Source organism: Protopterus annectens, chromosome 1.part2, assembly GCF_019279795.1.
Source record: "Protopterus annectens isolate FY-2018-M chromosome 1.part2, PAN1.0, whole genome shotgun sequence".
NCBI lineage: Eukaryota > Metazoa > Chordata > Ceratodontiformes > Protopteridae > Protopterus > Protopterus annectens.
Genome location: NC_056727.1, coordinates 254,488,765 through 254,513,356, shown reverse-complemented (window position 1 = coordinate 254,513,356; position 24,592 = coordinate 254,488,765). Strand labels below are relative to the sequence as shown.

The 24,592-nt window shown below is 41.9% G+C and overlaps 1 protein-coding gene across 4 annotated transcripts in view; it reads left to right on the top strand.

Moving 5' to 3' along the window:
• The window catches only part of C1D (C1D nuclear receptor corepressor), a 328,584-nt gene that overhangs the window by 54,942 nt on the left and 249,050 nt on the right, over nt 1–24,592 (top strand). The window lies entirely within an intron of this gene.

Here is a 24,592-nt window from a genome sequence, read left to right as displayed (position 1 = left end):
TTTTGAAATGATTTATTGTGGTCTCATTTTTTTATATTACAAAAACCTGGCATTTTAATAGGGGTGTGTAACGTTTTCTATCTGCTGTATATATGCGTGTACACACACACACACACACACACACACACACACACACACACACACACACACAAAACCCCACCCTCCCCACAGCCGAGCACACTCATGGAAGCAGTGACCCATTCAACTGCATAAAAGCTGCAACACACTCTCATCCAGACTTTCAGGTTCCCACCTTTGCTTCCTAGTGCTGCCTTTCAGGCTAACACATGCTTACAGACCATCATACTCACACCCCCTCCACATCTAAGTTCAGTATTGCTTCTATAAACATGTACACACAAACCTCCCATGCAAATACATGCATGAGCAACCCCCCCCCCCCCACATCTCAGCTAAACTTATCTGCACCACTACTGCTTCCACAGTACTGAAGAAATGATTCTCTGAACTAGTCTACAGCATGAATATAGAGCTGCTGCAATTTTGGGGAAGAGCACAGGTGCTGTTTAACATTTGCCACTCAGCCAGATTACCATAATAGTATGTAGCTCTGCCAGCAGTACCACGTTCCATGTTGTAGCTCCCAGTAGTGGGAAATCTCAGAGGTAGGGTGGTTTTAAGAATTGGCGACGCTTACTGCGAGTGGGAAAAATGTTATTTTAAGGCTTCCTACTGACAGTAAGCCTTTCTAAATCCCAGGAATTTTTCCCTACTGGAAGCAGGACAGATGTTCATCGTGTTTCACTGTTGCAGTCATGACTGTAGGGTTCTCCCCTGCCGGCAGGCAGCCCTTGGTCGGCCAGAATCCCAAAGTCTGGGTCCGGCGTCGGCTGTTCAACCATGCTCCCTGACGTCAGAGCGCCAGGAGTACAAAGCTGACAGCCGACGCCATCTTCTCCAGTCTTTCTTGCTGTGCGGTGATAGCAGTTCGCAAGTGCCGGTCGGCTGACTCCTGACGAATTTTACTGATATACTTTGGTCCGAAGACTTTCTTCTCCACTCAAAGCTAAGTACCCCGTTGGGGAAACTTTTTTCTTGCTCCACTCCGATGTCAGAAAAAGTTAATAATTACTGTATTCCTTGCTTGGGCCCTGACCACGACGTAGCTAGTTGTCGGTTTTGTGCTAGATTCAATCAACGTACAATTAAGCGAAGGTACGATTTTGCTTTTCATTACTTCGATAGGTGCTTTAACTAAATGTCGTCGGATACGGTCCCGACTACCGGAGTTCACAAACATCGCAAGGATAAAGACAGGCCTCCGAGGTCCAAATCTGATGATAGCGCACAAGCGGAGCCAGCTTCAGGTTCGGCCGTCGTCAGTGAGGCGCTTTTGCAGCCCTTGTCGTCGGCCATTTCAGAACCGATGGCCGAAACGACTCTCATGAGGAGCCAACCAGGCCTTTAAATATTTCTGTTGCAGGACCTTCGGACAATGCTCCTTCGGATGGGTCCGGAGCCGCTGTGCAGGTACCGGCTTCCGAAGGGGTTTTCAGGCCTACTCTGCTACTAATAAAGGCAAAGACAAAGGCAAAGACTCCTTCAAAATCAAAGACTTCAACACAGGCCTCTTCTGAACCGGCTCCCAAGTCACAGAAACAGTTACTCAAGATGGCGGAGGATTTAATTACTATGATTAGGGGTTCTCATCCCCCTCCAGACAAAAGGCCAAGGCAGGATGTTTCTTATGATTCCTCTGATCAGGCTTCTGTTTCCTCAGTCTCTTCTTCTGATCAGGAGTATTCTTTCCCTCCTTATGAGGATTCTGATGCTGAAGAATCCATTCCTTCTGCTTCTCCCCCTGAGGATTTCTCTTTTGTGGAAACTTTGCATGAAATGAGGGACATTTCCACTGGGAAGGACAGGAGTTTTCGGAATCCAAGAAAAGACTGAGGGAATTTCTTCTTCTTCCCCAACATAGACCCCTGGCTATTCCTCCTGTTTTGGATATTGTGGATGATGCCTTTTCGGAGGCTAACTTAACCCCTGACTCTCTTCCTCCTGCTCCTGTTAAGCCTGATAGGTATTACAGGGTTCCTGATTCCCATCAGTTTTTATACAAGAACCCTTCTGCTGACCCTGAAACCATTTCTCAGGGTCCTAAGGGAGTTAAGGCCGCTTCTGCCAAAAATCCCATTCCTACTGAAAAGGATTCTCGATCCTTAGAAAGATGGGGCAACAAGGTGTACACTTCTGCTACTTTGTCCATTAGGGCTTTAAACTGTCAGTTTCATATGTTTAAATACCAGCAATTTCTATTGTCTGTCTTAAAACAAAAGCTTACTTCCATTTCTGCCTGTGCAGATAAGGAATTACATGACTTATTGCATGCCACTGAACAGGTTGGGAAGCATGGTTCACACTGTGGATTTGATGCCTTGGAGGCTTCTTGTAGGGCTGCGGCCTCTGGCACAGTCATTAGAAGGCATGCATGGCTAAAGGAACAAAATTTACCTGAACAAGTAAAGGCTAAATTATTGGATGCTCCTGTTCAGCATAATGTTTTGTTTGGATCAAAAGCTGAAGAGGTGATTAAAAAGATGGAGGATAAGGCGAAATCCATGCAAACAGTTAAAGATTTCTTACAAGTACAGCTTCCTAGATTTAGCAGGAATTGGCCTTCAAAAAATTGGTCCTTTCCCACTTCTGACCGGCCTCAGAGGGGTAGATATAGACGTTCCAGAGGGAGGCCTCAAACACAAGCTGCTTATAGACCAAGACAGTGGACTGCTTCCACCCCTAGGGGAGGAGAGGACAGGTCACAATCTCAAAGGAAACAAACTCAATGACTCCCTCTGTTGGGCTACAGGAACTTCTTGCCTGGAAGCCCCTCTCGGAGGAAAACTCTCTCTTTTTTATCAAAATTGGACTCAAATAACCCAAGACAAATGGGTTTTGGATGTGGTTTTAAGAGGTTACAAATTCCATTTTCATACCTTGCCAAGGCCAAGCGGATGGCCAGACCAATGGATGGAGGCCTTAAACCAGGTGGAAGCTCTTTTGGCTATGAATGCCATAGAACTGGTTCCTCTTTCAGAGATGGGAAAAGGTTTTTATTCAAGGCTTTTCCTAGTCCCAAGGAAGCAAAACTCATGGAGACCCATTCTGGATCTGTCGGTCTTGAACACCTTTCTAGATATTCCAAAATTCAAGATGCTTACTCTACAGCAGCTACTTCCAATGCTGTCCAAAAATGCATGGATGGTAACTTTGGATTTTAAAGAAGGCATATTTACACATTCCCATCAGGCAGGATCGCAGAAAATACCTCCGGTTCAAAGCCGGATCGAGGCACTTTCAATTCTCTGCGCTGCCCTTTGGATTATCTACTGCGCCCAGGGTCTTCACCAAATGCCTGGCTCCAGTAGTAGCTTACTGCAGACTCAAGGGAATTCAAATTTACCCTTATCTGGACGATTGTCTAATTCAGGCAGACAGCAAGGATGTCTTACTCCAGCATCTAGAATTTGTACAGAACCTCCTCAAGTTCCTGGGATTCTCTGTAAACATAAAGTCAAATTTGACACCATCTCAACAGATAACTTTTCTGGGTGCACTTCTAAACACTACAACCCAGATGGCATTTCTGACATCCGAAAAAGTTACAGCTGGCTTCAACTTTCAGAACCTTGGCATCTTTAACCCATCTATCTGCAAGGAAATTCCTGCAGGCTTTGGGTTACATGGCCTCCTGCATCCTTCTCGTACCATATGCAAGACTACACATGAGGAAAATACAGTGGTACCTAAAAAGTGTATGGTCTCAGCATTGCCACAGTTTGGACATACTGATCTCCGTCCTTCCTTGCCTTCAAAAGGAATTTCTTTGGTGGTCCAGGACATGTGCTCTAAACAAAGGGAAGCCCTTCCGTCTGCCTCCTGCCTCTCGGATTCTAACCACAGACGCCTCGGATTATGCTTGGGGAGCCCATTTTCAGGGCAATTGTTTGCAGGGCCTTTGGACAAAGGATCAGAAGCACCTGCATATCAATCTAAAGGAAATGTTAGCCGTTGAAAGCTCTATTGGCCTTCAGGAATCTTCTACAACCAGGACAACTGTTAATACGGACAGACAACACCACAGTTATGTGGTACATAAACAAGCAAGGGGATCTCATTCCTACCCCCTTTGCAGACTAGCTATGGATCTATGGAACACAGCTCTAGCTTGCAATCTGGATCTTCAAGCTCAGTTTCTACCAGGAAAACAAAACTTCCTGGCAGACAGTCTGAGCAGAAATTTTTCGGATCCACACGAGTGGATGCTGGACACCACAATATTCAGGATGATAACAGCAGTCTGGGGATGTCCTCACATAGACCTCTTTGCATCCCATCTCAATCAACTACAGACTTTTTGCACCAGGTCTTTCCACAGAGAAGCTTGGAAAGTGGACGCCCTGTCATTCAGTTGGAGGAACCTCTCGGGATATGCCTTTCCGCCTCTTCCTCTTCTTCCACGGGTTTTATTGAAGATAAAACAGGACAAGCCCAAGATGATAATCTTGCTGGCTCCAAATTGGCCTCGGCAGTTTTGGTATCCAACTCTAAAAAAAACCTGTGCCTGGAGCCCCCTTGGGTTTTACCTCAGTCTCCGAACCTTCTGTCCCAACATCAAGGTCAGGTTCTACACTCCCATGTCAGAACTCTCAGCCTGGTGGCCTGGTTAATCCAGGGCCTTTGATTTCTTCTTTACTGCCCAAGCAGGTTATGGATGTCATTTTAGAAGCCAGACGTCCTAGCACTAGAAAATCTTATGCAGGAAAATGGAAAAGATTTTGTTCCTGGATGCAGGCTCAGGATTTTGATCCTCTTCTTCCTAACATTACTTTAATTTTACTTTACTTGACAGATCTCTTACATAAGGTCTCTCTTTCTCTTCCATTAAGATACATGCCTCTGCTATTTCTGCTCCTTATAATACAGACCCTCCCATCTTTTCCCACCAACTCATGCAGCAGTTTCTCAGAGGAGCTAAGAACTGAAGACCTCCTAGATCTCCTCCTATTCCTGCTTGGGATCTCAACTATGTTTTGGAAAAACTAACCTTGCCTCCTTTTGAGCCTGCTGCCTCCTCTGACATCAACTTTTTATCTTGGAAGATAGCCATCCTGTTAGCCCTGACCTCTGCCGGGAGAGTTTCAGAGTTGCAAGCTCTTATGGCTGTGGAACCTTATATTATTTTTCATCAAGACAGGGTATCTTTGAGGACTAATCCTACCTTCATGCCTAAGGTGGTTTCCAAAGTGGCTTTAAATCAAACTATTCACTTGCCAACCTTTTTCCCCACTCCTCAAAATAAAGGGGAAAGGATCTTACATTCCTTGGATGTGCACAGACAGCTACGTTTTTACCTGAACAGAACCAAGGACATCAGAAAATCAGAACAATTGTTTGCTTCTTATGCTTCAAGTTCCCAAGGTAAAGCCATTTCAAAACAGACCATTTCTAAATGGATTGTTATTCTCACCATGGAAAGCAAATCCCAGGGAGTATACGGACTCATTCCACCAGAGCTGCTGCCACTTCTGCGGCCTTCCTCAGGGGAGTTCCTACCAAGGACATTTTGGAAGCTGCAACTTGGAGTTCAGTGCATACATTTTCTAAGCACTACAATTTACCTCTTTACTCTAAGTAAGTCTAGGGCAGGCTTTGCCTCTGCAGTCTTGCAGGGCCTTTTAGCCACCCCTTCCTCTTTATGACCTCCTCCCTTTCTTTCAGCTTTGGGATTCTACCCTACAGTCATAACTGCAACAGTGAAACACAATGAACATAGTACAGTTGTGTACACCTACCATAAATGTAGATGTTCGAGTGTCTTCACTGTTGCAGTCTGGGTTTCCCTCCCTCCTGTCCCCTCTTATTTTTACTTTTGTGTATTTCCTTTTTTCACCATTCTTCTGAGGTGTATTTGCAAAGGTTATGGGACCTTTTCATTTTGGGACTCCTGACATCTGGGGCAAGAAAAACTGGAGAAGATGGCGTTGGCTGTCAGCTTTGTACTCCTGGCACTCTGACGTCAGGGAGCATGGTTGAACAGTCGACGCCGGACCCAGACTTTGGGATTCTGGCCGACCGAGGGCTGCCTGCCGGCAGGGGAGAACCCTACAGTCATGACTGCAACAGTGAAGACACTCTAACATCTACATTTATGGTAGGTGTATACAACTGTACTTTTTGTATTCATAGATAGTAAAATTATAATGCTGTTTTTATTTGTAAAAATGCTAAAAGTGTGCTTATAGTAGTTAATACTGACCCCAACAGGGATCCTTGGGAACAATAATCTCCAAAGTCAGATTGGATAGAAGTACAGAATCAGTTATCATCTTGCATTTAGTGTCAGTTAAGACCATATTGGCTCCTTAACCTCAAAGCTAACCCTCATCTCTTTTTAGTGATTTCTTTGCACCCTTATATCCACTGATGGCAAAAACGTTTGCTAAATCAGTAAGTCATCCTTGTCCAGTACCAGAATTGTCAAAGGTCCTGTATGTAGCATGTCAAGTATTGTAACATTAACTCCAAGTATTTTTTTTTTCTTAAAATTATTTTGGTAGTCCACTGCCTTTCAGTTGAATACCTGATTTATCAAATTTTCAGTTCTGGAAAAAAAAATACAGTGGTGGCTATAGTACAGTAATTTGTTATCCTGTGTCTTGTCGCATTTTTTAAAAATGCAGGCAGTCAGAATTGTTTCCATTCCTTGGGAAGTCTGTTGACAAAATCAGAGAACTATATGTGCACTTGGTTTCAATTATTTGGTTTTACCAAGTTTCAAAGTAATGCAGGTCCGCACTGTTTGAAGTTACCAGAAGAGGAGTATTGCTATTCTTAATAGTAAAAGATACTTGTGACTCAGTTTGTAATTTAGAAGAGAGAACCTGCAGTGAAAGATGAAAACTTGTTTCACCTGATGTTTAATTCCAGATCTCATTAGTTCCAGTGAAGTAAATCAACTCTGCTGCAATATTTTAACCTTCCCCATTACCCATTTATCCCTGATTGTATACGTAGATTATTACAAACTGACCATTTTAGGCAAACTATTTTTAATTCTAAGAAACAGGTCATTCCAGTATTCAGTTTTTCTCTTTGCAGTTTATTCTACAAAAATAATGGACCTTCTTATTCTCGCTGTACTTATTTTTCACAAAAAAAAAAATCAACACAAAATATTTTTACTAAACTAAAATTTACTCTGCCAGAACACTTGTGATTTAGTGCTGACTCTTATTGTCCTCTTTTGAAGAGGGGTGACTTTATCATAACCTGGATAATAATTTCTCAGAATCTTACATGTCTTACTGTATCCAGAAGTCTGTTAAATTGCAGCCAGTGCAGTGGTCTATCATACGGTGAACCGGAGTTGAAATGTATAAAACTAAAGCAGATGCTTTGAGTCCTAATCATATTTGCCTTTATCAGAATGGTACAATGTGGGTTTGAGGTACTTTATCAGATTGAATAAAAGATGCATCATATTTCAACAAAATTAACTTAATATGACATTAAACCCCATGGCAAATGGCCACTATATTGGCATACCTTGCCAGTTGTGCCACTTGATTAGTCTGTTTCAAGACTGAACATTACTTACGTGTTACTGGGTGGATGAAACCAGTTAAAATATTTACCATTATTATCCCCTTTTTAGCTGAACCTGAGAGTAATTTTGCTTTCCTCCAACTGTAACAGCCCTAACAATAAAATGCATTCGGCTTGTAAGGGCTCTAGGCACGTTAGCCTAGTAACCTTATATGAACCTGTAAAGCATCCTTAAAACATCATTATTTATCTAGGTAGGATTTGCATTGTAAACATTAGGGTCTCTTTCAATTTTTCTAAAACTTTTTTTTATTAAAAATGACATTTCCACCAATATACATGTATATTTGTGTCTAGAATCATTAAGTAGCTTATAACCGTAAAGTTGTAGAATGTGAGGGAAAAAAATCAAAATCAACTGAGTCAGTGTATGGATGTCACACGCACTTTTATAAAAAAAAAAATTAAAAATGCGTTTTTTAATATTTAGAAATGCGCATGTTAATAACCCCATTAGTAATCCTCTCAAAAAGAATAAATACTGGTTATACATTGTGTGCTGGAGGTCTGTGGCGCATAGTGCCATGTGTTTGCATAATTTGAGGGTACATGCTGTTTTGAAACAATGAAAAGTAGTTGAAATAGTCACTCAGATAAGATGACAGCAGTGTGTGTCACCAGTGAACGTGAGCATTTCAGAACTCCACCTCAGGCTTTATCCCCAGTCAAATGATTGAATCATGTTTGTTTCCCAGGTGACCTAAAATCCATCTGTATTCTATTTGTAAAAATTCATAAGTCTCACGCTTTTGAAGTACTCAAATGTCAGTGCAGCAGTCAAATATATTTATTTGTTAATCAGGGTAGAACGTTGCCCCTTATGGTCCATTTTCAGACTCAGAAAATATGGAGACACTAGAGGAGATGCTGTTGAACAGGAAATTTAGCTGGAATTAAAAAGGGGGTGATGCTGAACCTAAAAAGATAACTGCTTAAGTTAGTGCATCTAGTCAGATCGACACTTGTACTTGTGTTAGGCAAATAAGTCCAAATGAAGGAAGGTCATCAAGCCCAAGAAAAGCTCTGAATCTTAGTGCTTTCATCTTTATTACCAAGATTGTTTCAGTAAAACCAGCCATGTTACACCAGCTGCATTTAAAATAAGATGCTGCCATGTCACATGATTAAATCAAATAATTCAAAATACAAACATACATAAGTACATGTAATACAAACTTAATACATGAATATTAAATATATAAATGTATAAAATCCATCTGTAATAAGCTTTTATTTTCAATAAGCTACTTATTGACAGCGTGTTCTTCAAACCAGGTAATACAGTGGCATTTAATTTAATTTGCCACCATAATTCCCGTTGTTTCAACTATGTTTTCCATACACCCCTAAATGATTCAATTACAACTTCTACAAAATAACAAAAAGCTGTGATTAAGTATGATTGGCAAGATGTTTGTACAGTGCATTATTGCTTTTTTTGTTCCTGGTCTCGTACGTGTATTCTATCCCGAAGCTTACGCTCTGTTTTTCCCACATAAAATACTAAACATTGACTACGTATAACTGAATAAACCACCCCTGTGGTTTTACAGTTGTATTTTCCTTTTAACCCAGTATTGATATGATTAATGGAAATTTTCACATTACCATTTTTCCATGTTGGTTAATATTGCTGTCATTCTTATACTCGCCTGCATTTTCTAAGATATTTTTTAAACTTTTTCTCCTTTGTAAGTGATAGCAGGTTTATCACCCAATTTTTCATGTGCTTCAGGATTCATTCTAATTATTTACCAGTTTTTACCAGTTTTTCTAATATCAGTATTGTCTAGAGAATATATTGTAATAAATGTTGAACTATTGCTAGCAGAGCTCTTAATCTGTTCAAGCTTATTTTATATTACAGCAACTATTGTCCAAACGTTTCAAATGTATCGGCAGTTCTGCTTACAATGGAAAACTCCAGGAAAACAAAAGACCATATAGTAAAATGCAAAAATTTATTCTAGCGCCTCGGTGTAACCACCTTCAAAGAACAACACAAGTACAAAAAGCATACCTTTCTTATACATCCATAAATTACATTCAATTAATTAAGCAATTAATCAATTTACTTAAAATTATTCATTTAAAGCAAACACTTCCAATTCAGCTCATTATTTAAGCCTCTAGGTATCAAAGTTTTATATTTTAAAATGTATATGCTTCCTTGTACATCAATTTTAGTTTTAATAAGGCAATTTATGTAATGTTGGAGTGAATGATAATTGTTAAAAATAAAATATACCTAAATTTTAGTTTTAAAACAATTTCATTCTTCTCAGTACACTCAACCTTTTCTAAAATGGTACCATATAACAAACTTTCATCGCTATTATATTTTTTAAAATGTGAGGATATTATTTTCTCTTCCCTTTGATTTTTCACATCCCTGAAATGTTCATAAATCTAGTCCTGAATTTTCTTAGTTTCCCCTATGTAATATAATTCACAAAGGCATTTCAGTGCATATATCACCCTTTACTTTCACATATGTATATCCCCCTTTACTTAAAATTTAACGTCATTAATTTTGTTCACTGTATTAATAACGTGAACACATGCTACATTTATTACACTGAAAAGTGCCATATTGCAGTAAAGGCCTACCAATATTTACTACTGGTCTAACGAAGATGCCATGATATTTGTCATAGTATGTTGTTTTATTGATTCAGTGACCTTTATTTCTAGCTCATGTTCAAGTAAGCATGCATTTGATGATAATGGAATGTAAAACACTTCTGATCAACTTCTTGCATAACAGAATTAATCATCCTGAGAGGATATTCTGTGTTTAACAACATCTCTCTTGGTAATTTACCTTCTTGTTTGAAATCTGTAGTAAGTATTCATCCCGGCTGTTCTGACCATGTGGCATCCTGGCTGTTCTGACCATTTGGCCTTTTACCTACTGCTCGTTTTTTATGAAAAGGATGACTAATGCAAAACAAATTTGAGTAAGTGGGTTTCCTTCCGTGTTAGAATAATATTCAAAAATGGTAGAGTTCAATCCAGTGTTGTATGTACAAGTCAAAAACTGAGATGTATTATTAATATAATTGATGAAAACATCAATATCAATTTTTTCATTGGACCATATTATGAATTATATTGGGCAAAATAGAGACATAGAAGAGCTTTCAGGAGGTGACAGTATGTTAAGAGCATGTCATCCGGTGTAATCCCAAAAAGCAGCGGTGACAAATTTTTATAAGCTTTTGGCCATGACTGGGAACCTGTCCTTTTATGTAATATCGAAGATGCCATCTTGCAGCTCAAACAAGGTATTGCAATGTAAGAAAACATACGGCGTCCGAACCAAAGTGGAAACATACCAGTTGATTTCAACAGTAAGAGTCCCACTGCATGACCAGAGAAGGCTGTCATTTTTTTTAATTTAATGTTAAACTCTGAGACAGTGAGTATTGGCCAAGAAGGATCAGGCTGCACGTCATCACACTTGTGGAGAGTATTCAGGAAGCCGTTTGTTGTCGATTTGTCCATCTGTGAGAGTCTCTGTAGAGTCAGCAGGATGAAGGCCAAGGAGTTGTTTAGAACTGTGCACTTTAAGTTCTTGAATTTCCAGGAGTGAACAGTTATTGACTGCCAGGAAACTAGAACTCATCCTAACTAGTGGTGTGTGTGCTGAGTGGCACTGCATGACAAAGCCTACACAGCATAGTTGTGTTAGATGTTTATTATCCCTTGCCCAGGCTAAGATGCTGCTACAGCATTTGGCTGTTAATGGGAATAAGGAATGGGACAGGCTATAGTGATTGTGTCAGGACTTGTTTTTATTTAATATATTTCATCATATGTACCAAACGGCTGTATAGAGTATTCTGAGTTATTAAATTTTGGTAGGGTCCAGAATACCAACTTTGTAGACTCTCTGGGACTTTTGTGCTCACAAAGAAGATGGGGGAAATATCTAAAGAGTTGTGATTTGAAATAGGATGTCCTGTCAGCCTCCTGTGTATTAATGCTGATGGTGAAATGCTATTGGACTTATTTGTAAGTCCTAGATTGTTCATAATAAACCTTGTTTAAACACAGTGTAGTTCATAATCCTACTTGCTTCCAGAGCACATTAGGCTGTTGGTAGGTGTTTGTCCTTTTGTCCGCCTAATTCGTATGCTCTTAGCAGTTAGTCAGAGTGAAGGGAAGACTTGTTGCAACTAATAAGCACTAACTTGTGACTTGGATTTGCAGGGCAGGTTTGCTACACAAACTTGCGGGACCATACCAGCTGTGATGGTGTCCTAGGAGCAACTAGCATCATATAGCCTCCATTAACATTCAATTTCTAAGAAGACTTTGCTTTTTGAGTTAGAGCAGCAGCATCAAGCAAGTGAAATGTGTTGAGGATATCAGTCATTGAGATGGCAGCAAAGAATTATGTCCAGAACATTGGTCATTATGTGCCTGTCACTCTTGTAACTTTGTTTATGGACAACACTGGTGAGAAAAGCTCTCTTTGAAGAATGTGATTTTCTGGGTATTGCCCGACCCTTTTGACTCTGTTGAGAAACACTGACAGGCCCAGAAGACATGGGGACAGTCAGTGCTAGGGCATGAGAGGAGATTGGAGAGACCATGGAGGACGTCATGGGGGGTGGGTTGTCGGATTCTAGCAGGCCTTTTGGTGCCTTAGAGCATAGAAGGAATGACTTAACTGAGTTTGTGATAGGCAAAGTCAGGGAATGCCATCAAGCACTACTGGCATGTGGCTTAAACATATTAAGGAAATAACCTAGTGGCAAGCCCTTCTTTTTGTGGGTAATAAGTTTGTTGAGAGTTGGACTTCTCAATATAGCTGAAATCTCTGAAGCGGTCAGAGGTCTCTGTAGACATAAGGCTGTGAATCTACGTAAAGTATTGCCAGAGATGGTAAAGCCACTAGATCTGGTTGTTGTAGAGTGGGTAATGTGCCAATTTTTAGCCTTTTCACTATTGTAGGAGGGTGAGGGCAGTATTCTGGCCTGGCAGACTTTGGTGGTGATCCCCCCCCCTTTTATAAGTAAAGAATCCAGGGAGAACATTCTAGCTCTGGAAGGTTAATTTTTTTTTTACTTTTCCTACAAATGTTGTGCCAGGCTTGTAGAGAGGAGACTTATGAAACAAATAATGGACTGACCTTTTAGCTTTGTGCAGTTGTTTCCAAGGTCATGGGAGTTTGATAATCACTTTATAGATGTCCTTCAAGGATGCATCTGCAGTCATCACATATGGGTTGTCCTGCCTCAGGCAGCCCTTCGGTCGGCCAGATTCCAAAGTCTGGGTCCGGCGTCGGCTGATGTCACCCTTTCCCTGACGTCAGAGCACCTGGGGTATAAAAGCGTCAGCCGACGCCATCTTCCTCAGTCTTTCTTGCCGCGTGGTGCCCGAAGCAGAAGCAGTTTGCAAGTGCCGGTCGGCCAGCTCCTGTAATTCAGCTACTGAAGACTTCAAAAGCTAAGTACCCCGTTGGGGACTCTTTCTTGCCTCAGCCGATGTCGGATAAAGTTAATAATTGCTTAACTTGTGGGAAACAAATACCTCATAAGGATTTCCACTCTTACTGCCTCCCCTGCCTAGGCCCAGACCATGACGTCTCGGCCTGTTCAGCCTGTGCTTCCTTCAACCGACGCACTCTTAGACGTCGGGCGGAGTTTGCAGAGGAATTTTTTGGGGCTAGTTTTTCGTACAATATGCCGTCGGAGACTCCGACTTCACATTTAACAAAGAAACGGAAGGACAAGGACTGACACGCGGGCTGCGGTTTCGACTGAAACCACGGCCAGGCCTATCGCGAGTGTCTCGGCTGAAACAGAGTCCTTGGTACTTCCGACCCCCAAAACTGCTCAACCGACAACCTCGGCCCCGGAGGCCCCTGCTGAGTCGGTTATTGAATTTCCTTTGGAAACTGGTGTCTTGGAAACTTCCGACACCATTCCTCTAGACAAAACTACACCAGCACGTGGTGCAGCTAGGCCTCCTGAATCCATGTCCATAAAGGCATTCTCCAGGGCTAAAGTTGCTAAACACACAAAAGCTATGCCTCCCAGGGTTATTCCTCAGGGACCCACTACAAGTTCACAGATTCTAACCTTAGCAGAGGACCTTATTTCCTTAATTAGGGGCTCTCAACCCCATCCGGACAGGGGCTCTCAACCTCCTCTAGACAAAAGGCCCAGGGTTGAGCCCTCTGATCCCCACTGCTCAGAGGAGGCCTCTGATGGCTCTGCTGTCTCGGACTGGGCAGTACTCTGGCCTGGCAGACTTTGGTGGTGATCCCCCCCCCCCTTTTATAAGTAAAGAATCCAGGGAGAACATTCTAGCTCTGGAAGGTTGACTTTTTTTTTTACTTTTCCTACAAATGTTGTGCCAGGCTTGTAGAGAGGAGACTTATGAAACAAATAATGAACTGACCTTTTGGCTTTGTGCAGTTGTTTCCGAGGTCATGGGAGTTTGATAATCACTTTATAGTTGTGTTTACTTGGAGTTTGACTTCATGCCCTGGTGTGTGATATGTGAAATTAGTGGAAAACTGTGTAACAGGGTGTCAGTTGTGTGCTGTTTTGTCCCAGTATGAGGACTGTGGGAATTCTGTCTTAATAAATTTGATAATGTCAGTAATCCAAAGTGTGTATTTGACTCTTCCAGGGTCATTGGCTTGTCACTGCACATGTTCTTGGAAGTTGGGCCGGTGTCCTGTTTGATTTAGAGGTGATATTTCTGCAGATGATATCATTTTGAACTCATCTGAGCAAGCTTTCCATTTGTGCTCAAGAAATTCTGCTGGAGTGAAGTGGCTAAAATGAGAAATGCACCTTCAGTTCTGAGGGCGGCGTTCTCTTCTAGAAAGTTGTATATTGTCCTGTGGTGAGGGAACAGCTTCCCATAGTGAAGGAATTTAAGTACCACGGGGTCTTACTTTTTTTTAGCAGTGGCAATAGGGGACTTGAGGTAGACAGGTAGTTTGGAGTGGTGACCACAGGCCCTTTTTGTAGTGAATTGTGGTGGTTAAGTGAGAGCTGAAGTCTTGGATATTCCTGTTTAACAGTCAGGCTAGATCCATACCCTTATCAATGGTGGTAAAGTAGGGTAGTGACCAGAAGAATGAAATTGTAGTTTAGTGCAGAGGATTAAGGCTGTGAGTTAACAAGCTGCTTCATGTAGTCTAAAGTTTGATTCCCTCTGCATTCATTTGCCCTGCTGTTCTCTTTCCAGGTCACTTAATCAGACAGCGCTACGGAATAATTGGAAGTCCAGATAGACTTCTCAGTGGTTTCCTGAACTGTATGCCATGGAACGAAGCATGAACCAGTATAAATACCAGAAATGAGATTTCTGCAGAGGATCTTTTAGACTGCCTCTCAGTGGTATGGTGGGAGCACATGGTGATCTTAGGGGTCCCTTAGGACAACTGCTTTAGATTGAGGAAAACCAAATTAGACAATCTGACATCTTGTAACTATTAGAATTGTTCCAGGTGCAGCTTAGTTGGGAGGAGGCCGTAGTGTAAACCCAAGAACTGTACTGACCAGTCGAATGCCCTGCGACCATTTGGGCTCCTGAAGGATGAGCTAGTTTGTGCTGGGGGCTTTCTCTCTTTCTTAGTGTGCTACTTCCTTCTATCACTAAGAGTTGAATTAATTGCCTTAAACTTCATTGTCAGACTGTGACACTTTACAGTAAGTGTTAATGGGTGCCCTCATGTGGCCATTTCTGTAAATTGCACAAGTCATACAAAAAAAATGCAAAACTTTTTTTTTTTTTTTTTTTAATTAAGAATTAGCAGTATTAAGTATGCAAGTGTCATCGAATTGGGTGTAAACTTCTTGAAACCCTGAATAATAATGCTTTAGTAACCTGCTTTCATTCTTTGAATGGTTCAGATTCTTAACTGTTCGTTTTGTGTATTCAGTATAATTTCTCTGATGCAGCCATAGCAAGTTGTCACCGCCCTTCATTCCCAGAATACTCCCCTCAAACTACAGAAGGCATGCATTTAATTACTGTGATGTTTCAAAACAAAATTGCCACAAAATGCTAATCAGTGCTGTGTGTCTTGGTGCATGATGTGTACTTTGCTTTGAGTTGGCATTGTTTTATGTACTTTACGTGGCGATTCTCCATTTGTGCACCTCAATTGTGCATCAGTTTTTCCACACACTGAATAAACGTAATGCTTGTATTCAGTCATTTGAAAAACATTTGCTTGTTGGGCATGCTTTTGCATGCAGAAAATTAACCAGATTAAAAATGTTTCTTGGGTAGGCAGGCTGATTTTTCAAGTTTTGATCTTTCTTGTCTAGTATATCTTTCTGTTGAAGTATGTCATTCAGAATATATCCACATCCAGGTGAAAGGGGCACAGAGATTTTGGTTTGATCTTGACCACAGGTGATGGCCAGCTTTCAAAACATGGCAATTTTCAATGTAATGTGCCATTGGTCCTTAAGTAATGAAGTCTAGCAATGAATGCAGAGGATTAAGGCTATGGGCTGTTAATGGGCTTCATGCTTTAGTCCAGCATATGATTTCCACAGCCTTCATTCATCTACTATGCGCGTCTGAGTCAAGTCATCTATCAACTAGGCAGTGTTCCCAGACTGAGCCTGAAAAAGATCCATGTGGATCAGTGATCTATCCCAGTTAACAAATGCCGATATACATAGTCACAAGTCTGCATTTCCTTTGTCTTTCTTAGTTAACCAGTCATACAGCCAAGTGAATCCATCTTTCTCCTGTTTTTTTGACCATCATATATTCAAATTTCTGTTTTGTAGATGTGTAATTTTTATAAATTCAAGGGGCTTAGTACAGTGTCTATTAACCGTCAACAAATGTTGGAGGTCTTACTGAAGTGCATATAGACCACATCCACAAGGGTTTCCTTGTCTGAATCACTAATTTCCCTGTCATCGAATCTAATCAAACTAGACTTCAAGACTATTACATGTAGCCATGCTGACTAGTTTTGCCAAAGAATTTGCCCTCAGGAGCTCCACCAGGGTTACCTCCGAATCTTTTTATGATCTTGGCCAGGAATAGAATGAGACTGTTGAGTCTATCTAATTTTTTTCAAGACGCCCATTACTGTCAACATTTGTACTTCGGGCATCACACCAGTTGCTAAGGAGGGACTGGTCAAGTTGGTTCTGCTTGGTTATTGCATGTGAGTGCAGCTTACTTTATTTACTCCTACAACATGTGGACTGAATTTGACAGAGTAACATTGTTTTGAATGAATGGCTTTTTTACACATGCAGAGAGAAAACTTTATTTTACATTTTTTGACATCCTTCAATGTTTGACAACCTCATTTCCTTCCCAAGTGACCTCAGAGTTAGCATAGATAAATGCACAGGGGCATGGAGGTCCACCCTACTACAAAAAATGCTTATTTGGTCTATGGGTGCTTTAGGTATGCTGTGGCATATTGGCTATTGATTTTCTTGTAGGATTAGTTGTGCTAGATACCCAGGTACAAAATTAAGCCGATGTGTAATGTTCTGCAGGTGTTTCAGTGAGCACTGTTACCACTCTTTTGAACAGTGTACAGAGCCTGTGTAGTTGGCAGCCCAGTAAGGATTTCTTAGACATGCCAAGGTCTTTGCTTGAAGAGTAAACTTTTATTTCAGTGAGGCAGGGAAATGGCGGGAGTCAGGAATTTTTCCTTTCCTGTTAATGTTCATAGTGTTTCACTGTTGCAGTCATTACTCTTGGGTTATCCTGCTGGCAGGCTACCCGCAGTCGGCCTGAATTCCAAAGTCCTGGTCTGGCGTCGGCTGCTGTCGCCTCTTTTCTGACGTCAGTGTGCCAGGGGTATAAAAGATGCAGCCGAAGCCATTTTCTATTGTCTTTCTTGACGCGCAGTGCCCGAAGCAAAAGCAAGTGCCAGTCGGCAGACTCCTGAGATTTTCAAAATCGAATTTCAGATCCGAAGTCTTCAATAAAGCTAAGTACCCCATTGGGGAAACTTTTTTCTTGCTCCAGACTGTAAGTACCCCATTGGGGAAACTTTTTTCTTGCTCCAGACTGTCAGAAAAAGTTAACAGTTGTATTTCTTGTGGGACGCAAATACCTCATAAGGATTTCCACTCTTACTGTATTCCTTGCCTAGGCTCTGACCACGACATTGCTAGTTGTCGGTAGGCTCTAACCACGATGTTGCTAGTTGTCGGTTTTGTGCTAGATTTAACCAACGCACTATTGAGTGTCGGAACGATTTTACTTTTCATTATTTTGGCAGAAGGTTTAACTACATAATGCCGTTGGAACAACCGACGACCGGAATTCATAAAAAACGCAAGGATAAAGACAAGGACAAGCATCAGAGGTTCAAAACCGATGACAAAGCCTCTTCTAGGCCAGTCGCCGGTGCTCAGTGAGGCACTTTTGCAGCCCCTGACTCCCACTGCCACAGGCCGCCTCCGACTCCCACGTGGAGACAGCTAGGCCTTTGGATACTCAAGGTATTGGCCCTTCGGAAATTAATCCCTCAGATGGGTCCAAAGCCGCTGAGTAGGCATCGGCTTCTGAGGGTGTCTTCAGACCTACACAACTTTATATAAAGCCTACTTCAGCATCCAAGCCAAAGTCTAAAACAGTAGACAAGGAAACCAGTACAGCATTCTCCAGGACAGGCTTCTATGCCTAAGAAACAGATGCTCAAAATGGCTGAAGACCTAATTACTCTGATCAGGGGTTCCCATCCCCCTCCTGATAAGAGGCCTAGGCAAGACACTGAATATGATTCCTCTGCTCAGAATTTCCTCTGATTCCTCTTCTGATCAGGGCTATTCTGTTCCTCCCTATGAGGATTTTGATGCTGAAGATTCTATTCCTTCAGCTTCTCCTCCTGAGGACTATTCTTTTGGGGAAATTCTGCATACCATGAGAGAGCATTTCCAATGAGAGAGCCAAGATTATTCTGAATCTAAGAAAAGACTTAGAGACTTTCTTTTACTTCCTCAGCACAGACCTCTTGCAATTCCCCCTGTTCTAGACATATAGTAGATGATGTTTTCTCAGAGTCCAGCCTGTCTCCAGACACTCCTGCCCCTGTTAAGCCGGACAGATACTACAGGGTCCCAGACACCCATAAATTTCTTTACAAAAACCCTGCTAACCCAGAAACTCTCTCACAGGGTCCCAAAGGGGTCAAGGCTGCTTCTGCCAAAAACCTTGTCCCCTCAGACAGAGATTCTAGGGCTTTGGACAGATGGGGGGGGGGAGTTTGCACTTCTGCTACCTTGACTGTAAGGGCTTTAAATTATCAGTTTCATATGCTCAAATATCAGAAATACTTAATGTCTTTGTTAAAACAAAAAATGACAAATTCTGAATGTACTGAGAACAAAGATTTGCAGGATTTATTGCATGCAGCTGTTGCATGCAGCTGAACAAGTGGGAAAACGTACTTTGCAATGTGGCTATGATTCACTGGAGGCCTCGTGCAGGGCCGCTGTTACAGGTTCTGTTGTTAGAAGGCATGCTTGGTTAAAGGAACAGAATCTGCCAGATCATGTTAAAGCAAAATTATTGGATGCTCCATTACAGCATGATACTTTGTTTGGTGTTAAGGCAGAGAGGTGTTAAGGAAAATGGAGGATAAGGCAAAATCTATGCAGACAGTAAAGGATTTCTTACAGGTACAGCCACCCAGATTTAGCAGAAACTGGCCCTCTAAGAATTGGTCCTTTCCACTGTCAGACAGACCACAAAGAGGCAGATTCAGACGCCCTAGAGGCAGGCAACAGTCCCAGGGCTTATACAGGCCTAAACAATGGGGTGCTTCTACCCCCAAAAGCGGAGAAGACAAATCACAGCCTTATAGAAAGCAGTCCCAATGACTTCCCACTGCCAATGCCAAGCACTTATTTTTTGGCAGCACCCTTAGGGGGAAAGCTAGCACTTCTTTCACAAAACTGCCACAAGATCACCCAGGACAAATGGGTCTTAAATATAGTCTCTCAGGGCTACAGGTTCCACTTTTCACACCCTTCCAAAGGCAAAAGGTATGCCAGACCTGCCACTCAATCAATGGCAAAACGTTTCATCTCTCATGGACATGGGGGCTATTCAGCCAGTGCCACAAGAGCAGGGACAAGGATTTTACTCGAGACTATTCGTAGTACCAAGAAAGGACAAAGCCTGGAGACCAGTTCTGGACCTGTCTATTCTAAATACTTTTTTGGACGTCCCAAAATTCAAAATGTTGACTCTACAGCAGCTTCTGCCCATGCTGGACAAGAAGGCTTGGTTTGTAAAGAGGCATACCTGCATATCCCAATCAGACAATCTTGCAGAAGATACCTTAGTTTCATAGCTGGCTCAATGTACTACCAATTCTCTGCACTGCCCTTTGGCTTATCTACTGTGCCCATGGTCTTCACAAAATGCCTGGCACCAGTAATTGCATTTTGCAGACAGAGGAATTCAAATATACCCCTACTTGGATGACTGCCTTATTCAAGCAAAGGACAAAGATATTCTACTAAAGCATCTGGCGTTTGTAAAAAGATTGCTAATTTGCCTAGGGTACACAGTAAACGAAAAGAAATCAAAACTAGTGCCCTCTCAAGAGATAATATTCCTGGGTGCAAGCTTAAATACAACTGCCCAGATGGCTTATCCCACGCCAGACAAAGGCATCTGACTTCTTACTTCAAAGACATGGCAACAAAGACCCAGTTATCTGCAAGACAAATTCTGCAGGCTCTGGGCTACATGGCATTCTACTAATTCCATATGCAAGATTGCATATGAGGAAACTACAATGGTATCTAAAGTGTTTGGACTCAACATTGCCACAGCCTGGAAACTGTAATTACTCTTATTCCCTGCCTGCAACAGAAATTTCTATGGTGGGCACCGGCCTGTCACCACAACAAGGGACAGCCATTCACGTTACCCACTGCCAGGCAGACACTAACAACAGATGCATCAGATTATGCCTGGGGGGGGTGCACATGGCAGGAAAATGTATTCGGGGCACATGGCCCACAAACCAAATGCATCTTCATATCAATCAAAAAGAGATGCTAGCTGTACAAAATGCCCTGACAGCCTTCAAGGACCTACTTCATCCAGGACAACTACTGATAAAGACTGACAATACTACAGTCATGTGGTACATAAGCAAGGGGGCACACATTCCTACCCCCTCTGCAGGCAAGCCATGACTTTGTGGAACACAGCATTGACTTATCAAGTACATCTGCAAGCACAATTCCTTCCAGGAAAGATAAGTACTTTGGCAGACGAACTAAGCAGAAACCTCATGGATCCTCACGAGTGGAAACTGGATCCACAAATCTTCAACATAACAGGGAAATGGGGATGCCCAGACATAGATCTATTCGCCTCCCTTCACAACTGTCAGCTACAGAGATTCTGCACTCGGACTTATCACAAGCAAGCATGGAAAGTGGACGCCCTTTCAATCAGCTGGAAAGCCGTTACAGTATATGCCTTTCCCTCCTCTGCCTCTCCTCTCCAAGGTACTCCTAAAGGTCAGACAAGAGAAGCCAAAAATGATACTGATTGCCCCAGACTGGCCACGCCAACACTGGTACCCAATCGTAAAGAGCTTGTCTGAAGGCCCAGCCTGGACATGGTCTCTAATACCTCATTTGCTGACCCAACAGAACAATCAGATCTTGCACAGTCAACTCAGGACCCTAAATCTGGCTGCATGGTGGATAATGTAATCATCCAGAACACACCTCTCTCTAAAGCAGTTATGGATGTTATTTTGGAGGCCAGGAAGCCCAGCACCAGAAAATCTTGCGCAGAAAAATGGAAGAGATTCTGTGCTTGGAACCAAGCGCAGGGAATTGACTCGCTTAAACCAAATATTCCTCAGAAATATTCCTCAGATTTTGCAATACCTAACTGAGATGCTGGACAAAGGCCTATCGTTCTCATCAATTAAGATCCATGCCTCTGCCATTTCAGCTCATTACAATACGGACCCACCTATTTTTTTCTCATCCACTGCTAAGACAGTTTCTCAGAGGGGCCAAAAACATAAGACCTCCAAGGAGAGCTCCAATACCTACATAGGACCTCAATTTTGTCTTGGAAAAACTCGCACTGCCTCCTTATAAGCCAGCCAATACAGCAGAGATAAAATACTTGTCATGGAAAACCGCTCTTCTCCTAGCAATAACTTCAGCAAGAAGAGTCTCAAGAGTTACAGGCACTAATGGCTGTGGAACATTTTATTATTTTCCATCAGGACAGGGTTTCTCTAAGGACAAACCAGACATTTATGCCTAAGGTAGTGTCCAGTGTGGCTCTTAACCAAACCATACATTTGCCTACCTTTTATCCAAACCCACAGAATAAGGGGGAGAGACTTCTGCACACTTTGGACATACACAGACAGCTACGCTTGTACTTGGACAAGACTAGAGCCTTCAGAAAGACTGAGCAACTCTTAGTGGCATATGCTGCAGGTTCCCAAGGAAAAGCCATTTCCAAGCAGACTATTTCAAAGTGGATAGGCCACTGCATTCATTTCTGCTATGCACAACATGGCAAATCAGTGCCTAAGGACATTAGGCCACATTCTACCAGAGCAGCAGCCACTTCAGCAGCCTTCCTCAGAGGAGTACCAACCAAGGATATTTTGGAGGCTGCAACATGGACTTCAGTGCACACTTTTACAAAGCACTACCATTTATCTCTCTACTCTAAATCCAGAGCAGGCTTTGCCACTGCAGTTCTGCAGGGCCTCATAGCCACTCCAAACTCTATTTAGGCCCAGCCGCCCAACCTCCGCTTTGGGATTCAACCCAAGTGTAATGACCTGAAACAGTGAAACACGATAAACATAATAAAGTTGTGTACCTACCATAAATGTAGATGTGAGTGTATTCGCTATTGCAGTCCAGGTTACCCTTCCACCTTCCCCCTTTTTCTTTGCTGGGACTTGTACCTATGTGGTGTATTTGCTTGTAGATGAAGGTTATGTGCATGCTTTTTTATGATCAAAATTTTTACAGCCTACCCTTTTGGGGGCACCTGACATCTAGGTCAAGAAAAACTGAAGAAAATGGCATCGGCTGCATCTTTTATACCCCTGGCACACTGACGTCAGGGAAGAGTCGACAGCAACCGACGCCGGACCAGGAATTTGGAATTCAAGCTGATTGCGGGTAGCCTGTCAGCAGGATAACCCAAGTGTAATGACTGCAACAGTGAATACACACGGACATCTACATTTATGGTAGGTACACAACTGTACTACCTCTGCGTTAGTATTTTAAAGATGTTGGGGTATGGGGGCAATAGCTCTGCACATGGGAGTTGCAGGTGAGGAAGGCTGCATGGAGGAGTGCCCTCTGGAAAAATGTGTTTTGTTTTTGTTAAAGTCCTCAGTTAGAATTGACAATCTTTTTGCTAATTTCCAGTGTGATGTTTATTCAGAGTGTGATGTTTGGCATTACTGTTTTCAGCCCCAGATTTGAGAACAATGCATATTTTTGATTATGCTAAATTTCACCTTGGATCTTCCATGGGTATGTTTGTCAGAAGGCTTATTTTACTACCTTTTTCTTGCCAAGCATTGGATCTTCTTTTCCTGGGTACATGTACTACTTCATATTTTAGCTTGCTGTATTACAGATTAAAGCTGTGTTGTTAGTTCAAGTGCACATTTACAAACTTCTTTGAGAAAGTGCAATCACCCGTATTGCACCATGGTTATGACATACTAATTACAGAAGAACTGTATACCAAAATGCATAATAATGTGGCAATACTGTTGCACTGGGGATTGTGCAAATATTATATTAAAGTAGATGGAAAAACACTGGAAACATGAACACCAAAGCATCATAGAAAATGATGGTCTATATCACGTGGGATCACCCATTACCAACAGTTCAAAAGATAAATGCGAGAAAACCAGATACAGTAGTTCATGAAAAGACAAAAGTAGCATTGATCGTTGAAATTGCTACACCCAGTGACAGAAGTGTCTTGCGTACAGAGAGAGTCAAAATATCAGGATTTACAGGTGAAAATGAGAGCAATGTGGAAGAAAGATACCCAGACAGTTCCATCAGTAGTAGGAACAACAGGTCTTATAAAAAATAATCTACAATTGTATTTAGATATGTTACCGATACAAGTAATTCCGTACAAATTGCGGAAGAAGTCCATTACTGAGCACATTGCGGGTGACATGAAGAGCACTTCTGGCTGACATCAAAGACTGAAACAATACTAATTTCATGAACTTGAGTCATACTTTCACTTAGGAATGGGATGCATTCCTGTCATGGTATTAGAAACCCAAAAGATTTGGAGAAATTAAAAGGGAGACACCATGCTGAAAGCAGGTAGGTAGTGGCTCTAATGCCCATAGGGTCTTACAAAGGAAGTAGCTGCAAGGAATTCTTGACCTTTCATTTTCTTAATTCAGTTTTCTTTTTCATTATTAAACTCTTCTGATGATGAAATTGACAACAAATGGAAGGGCAAAGGGTAACTTCTGTGCGTGTAGTTGTATGGAGTGGACACATTTGCATCTCTTTGATTACAGCTGGACAAGTTAAAACCCACTTAGTGTTTTTCCTATAAAAAATCATTGCCCGTGATTTTGTTAAAGCTCTGGCAATGATTTCGTTGTATTTAAAGATTTCTTTCTGTAACCATTTGAAATGTTGGGACCTGCTAGAGAGTCCCGAAACGCAGAGACTGAATGGACTAAGAAACGGACAAGTCCGATATGACCATTTACCAGAATATTCCCTTTTCTCCAAGGCTTGGCGATGTCAGAATTGGTATATATAAATTTGGGGTGTGTGGTAGGCTTGCCGCCCTACAAAAATAAATTTAAAGGAGAAGAGCAATGTCCTAGATTCTCTCTTCTCATGAGTTTTTTTTTTGTTTATTTTCCTAGTTTGCATGCGACATTACGAGTGCCAACATTTCAGTAGGGAGCCTTTCTTCAGTT